The sequence below is a fragment of the Hyaena hyaena genome, unplaced genomic scaffold, assembly GCF_003009895.1.
Source record: "Hyaena hyaena isolate Hyena2069 unplaced genomic scaffold, ASM300989v1 scaffold_224, whole genome shotgun sequence".
Taxonomy (NCBI): Eukaryota; Metazoa; Chordata; class Mammalia; order Carnivora; family Hyaenidae; genus Hyaena; species Hyaena hyaena.
Window position 1 is genome coordinate 529,024 of NW_024080854.1, and position 4,817 is coordinate 533,840.

The following is a 4,817-nucleotide window of genomic DNA, read 5'->3' on the forward strand; positions in this document are numbered from 1 at the left end:
ACCCTCCCCTGCTCAAGCTGTCTCTCTCTCTCTCTCAAAATTTAAAAAAAAAAAAAAAGTGCACCTTAGTTTGTCTTCCAGTTAATAAAAATTTCAATTAGCCAACTAACAAACCCTCAGGTTACTGGCTTAGGATTGGAATGGCTGAGCCTTCTTTCCTGGGCTGAACATTACAGCACAGTTTACACGGCTTTCCAGTTTCCACCAAATGATACCAGGGACAGATGGTAGGGAAGGAGGGAACTTTCTTCTTTTTTCTTTTCTTTTTTGGAAATATTTTCTTTAGAGCAAGAGTCGGCAAACTTTCTCCATAAAGATCCAGATAGCAAGTTATTTAGGCCTTTTGGGACAAGAGGCAAAATATGCCATATAGGTGCTTCTATAGCAGAAGAGAAAATTCCCACCTGGTCCTGCCCCATTTGCCTGCAGTGGGCCATCCCCAAGGCTGGATATGCTTGATGCCCAGCTACCAGTAGTGGGAGACATTCTCAGGTCAAAGAGCCACTGGCCTGATGGGGAGGGGCTTGGCGAACAGTGTGGGTTGGGTGGCTGCTAGACCCTGGCGTGGGAGTCTGGTCACCTCAGCTTGGGCCGCTGGTCAGGAGGGAGGCAGTTTGCCAAGTTGCCAGTGCTTGGACTGGGATTCCACTGCTTGGTCCCTGACATGTAGGCGGTGAGCACTGTGGGCTCTGGGCAGGGGCAAGGTTTGGCCACCAACCAGGGAGGCTGGTGCTGGGAGTAGAGGGGGGATCAGGGGCCAGGGCCACGTATGAATTCTGTGGGTCCTTGGTACTTTTGCCTTCATGGGCCCTTCCTCCATAAAGACATATTAAAGATTATGTTTTATAATTGTGTTTGTATAAAAAAGGCATAATGCAGGCTTAGATTAGGTTCTTTCTTTCTGGTTTTAAAATAAAATAGGCCCTTAAAAGTATTGTGGGCCACAGGCCCTGTGTGTACTGGGCCTAATGGGTAGGTCAGCCCTGACTCTGGCAGAGGGAGCCACCTGACGTAGGCCTCTGTGGCCCACAGTGCTAGTCTGCTGGAGCAGTGCCTGCGGGCTGTACAATGACAAGCAGTGGGCTGGATTTCACCTGTGGGTCATGGTTAGCTGCCCTTTGCTCTAGATGGCCGAAAGGCAGTTAGCTGAGAGAATTTCCAGTGGCCTGTAGGACAACTAAGAAAGGATGTGATCACCCAAAGTGACTGGTAACCACTACAGAGAGTTAGGTCTCCTGCCAGGTCCTGTCCCCCCACCTTTATATTTTTCTTAATGAAGTAGTACTCATTAACAGAAAGGTACATGAAACGTATGTGTACGACTAAACGAGCTATTGCAAAGCAGACAGCCATCCGGTCAAGAAATAGACTACTGCCAGCACTTCTAGAGGCCCCTCTTTCCCCCTCCCAATCACCACCCCCTCTCTCCACCTATAGGAGGCTACTAACGCATCAATTATATATCAGTTTTGTTGGTATAAATGTAATAATACCACATACGGCATTTCACTCTTTGGTGTCTGTTCTTTTTCAGTCCGGGGACCACCCTTCTGTCTTGAGATTGGTTTTCTTAGAGGGGCTTGGCTGGAGGTAAGCGGGGGTGGGGAGGGGGGCTGGGAATAATCCAGCCAGCCGGCCCCAGGGTGCTCTGCAGACAAGAGATGAAGGTACATTGATGCTACAAAATGCCTAGCGACAGACCCAGATGCCTGACGGGAACACCAGCCATTGGGAAAACCAACCTCACCGCCAAAGTTGATGAAACAGGTCCTCCAGACTGCAGCCTGAAAACCTCTTAGATTCATTTGCCTTCACTTATTAAAAAGATTTATTTTTAATAGGCCATTCAACATCCCTTGAGTGTAAGATGGTAGTTTAACTGCAGCTCACCTCCAGAACACAGGGCTACCACGTGTACCCAGGAGGCCTACACTAGCAACTCCAGGGAGCATCGTTTACGTGGCATACAAGGGAACCACACAGTGCAGTGAGCAGAACGTGGGCGGAACCAGTTGCCTGAATCCAGACCACAGTTTAACTTAGCTTGTGGACGAGGGCCTTCATCAGTTATACATGTCTGGAGACAGGTGCTTCAAATTAGTTAAGTGTTCCGGTTAGCCAGATAGCCTGTTTTCTTCCTCTTCTTCTTTTTCTTCTTTATTAACAACATGCTAAAATGATTGAGTCTGTAGTTGATGATTAAGAAGATCTGACAGGATCTCCTTTGGGTATAAGTGGGGAGAGTGGAGTATAGTGGGAATGTGGGCAGTGATTATGTTTTGAAATCAATTTTCTTTATCTGAGATGTATCTATGAAAGGAAACATCCCTATCTATAAATACAAAGTGTCCAGAACAGGCAAATCCATAGAGACAGAAAGCTGATTTGTGGACACCATAGGTCCCTTTTGGGGTGATGGAAGTGTTCTGGAATTAGAATGTGGTGGTGGGTGCACGACTGTGAAAATACTAAAAATTCACTGGATCATATACTTTAAAAAGGATGAATTTTATGGTATGTGGACTAAATCTCAACACAACTATTATATATATTTTTTTAAAGCAAAGAGATATTGAATCTTACTGAACTCAGGACACCCCTGAAACTATTTTTTCAGAGAATGAACACTTCTCAGCTTTGGGCATGATATTCTTTTTCCCCTAAAGAGAGACCCTGGGGACAGTTGTGCCCTAGAACCTGGGGCAAGTTCACCTGTTACAAACCACTGGAGGAATCCCAAAGCTATCACCTCAATCTTGTGTCTTGCTCCAAAGAATCCTACATCTCTTAAAAAATTCAGCCCAGTACTCTTTTATATATTGTTTCTAAGACAATTCAGTTTTGAGATTCTGACTTGAAAAATTCTAGGATACTCATTTCCAATTCTCTGAAAAGACCAACAGCCAGTGAGGACTCAGGGTTGTCTTCCTTGGAAAGGGGGAAGTTTTCTTTCAAATAACTTAAGATTCTTCCTCATGCCCTGTGCTCGCTCACTCATCAATGGCCCCAAGTAAAGGGGGCTGTAGGTCAAAGGCCCTGAGATTCCAGGCAGACCAGAGCCCCCACACCACAACCTGGCTTTGCCTCTCCTGAGCATGATGCACAGGGGTTGAGCTTGACCAGGAAAGCAAATTCCTGTTGGCAGGGAATCCCCCGGAGCTGGCGGCATCCTGAGTTGCAACTTGGGACGATGTAGCTTAAGAGAGAAAGCATGAGTGGAGGGCTTCTTTTGTGAGTAAGAGACATTTGAATACATCCTGACAGCTGTTTACAAGGCCTGGTCTCTTTTAAGCAGCTATCCAAATATTTTTAGAACCCATGTTCAAAATGGGCACATTCCTATACTATACAGTCAGAGACCCACCAGTGAGGAGATCTTTCTGTCTCCTCAAGAGAACAAGGGATCAAACAAGAACATGTTGGGCCCGCACATAAAGGGACACGGGCTGGTTGGGAACCTTTCCTGCCACTGTGTGTCTGATTTGAGAGCCAACACTGCCAAAGCACGTTCTATGTGCCAGGCACCTTTCTGAGCACTTTACATATTTGAGCTCCTACGCTTCACAATAGCTTATGCAGTGGTAAGAATATTATCCCCACTTGGAGGCACCTAGGTGGTTGGCTCAGTTGGTTATTGTCCGACTGTGGCTCAGGTCATGATCTCATAGCTTGTGGGTTTGACCCCTGGGTTGGGCTCTGTGCTAACAGCACAGAGCCTGGAGCCTGCTTTGGATCCTGTGTCTCACTCTTTCTTTGCCCTTCCTCCGCTTGCACTCTATTTCTCTCTCTTAAATAAATAATAAAATATTACATAAATTAAAAAAAATGTTATCCCCATTTTAAAGAGAAGGAAGCTGAGGCACGGAGGGGTTATTGTGCCCGGAGTCACAGAGAAAGCAGACAGTGCACACCTCTCCTTGCTACATGGCTCATATCCTTCATTGATGCTGTTGGAAGCCAGCTCAGATGACCCAACAAATCAGCACACTTTCTGCTCCCCTGGGAAGAGGCGGCCTATGGAATTTCTCCTGACTTGATATCTTGAAAAGCAGAAGCACTGAGTACTAATCTCAACCTTCAAACACGCTTCAAAACCAAGAAACAAGACAGCCGCACTCCAAGGTGGGCATCCAAATTGTCCTTAGTGCAGCCTCCATCAGGCACTTGGTCTGTGTAAACTCTGTTCTCATCCTTTTGGGCCTTGCCCAGAAATGAAAACTGGTGTCTGTATGATACGAAGAGCGGGAAATGGCCAGGTGAGAACGGGACCTGTTTCTTCAGAGGCCCCAGGGTCCGGAAACGAAGGCTTCCAGTGTGAGCTTGTAGGATAATCTTTTATAAAAGGCTTCTAAATTCCCTAAGTGTGCTGGAATGTGGTATCATTGAAACTGAGATGGTATAAAAGAATGGGCGGGGTGTGGTGCGGATGATGGTGGAGGCCCGGGCCAGTGCCTCATGGAGGGGCTGTCAGTAATTCCACGGACTGGGGCATCCTTCCGGCATGGCTCAGGGCTCACAGGTGCTTAGTTATGGCCCGTTGACCCAGCTGTTCTGACAAGCCTTCATTTTATGGAGGTTTGCGGCAAAACCACTCAGTTTTTCAGGCAGTCAGAAGTAGCTGCACGTTCACCGCCTGCAAGCCACATCGGTGACCGCCCTGCAGGCGTCTGCCCCCCTGAGCCAGCCTACCCTGCCTCACCGGGTCAGGCTCTGGCTAAAAGCTGCTAGAACAAAAATCAATTCACTCCCCCTCAGGCGATACCCTAGCCAGTAAATGCCACTTCAAAACCCAAGAAAGGAATAAAGGAACATGCAGA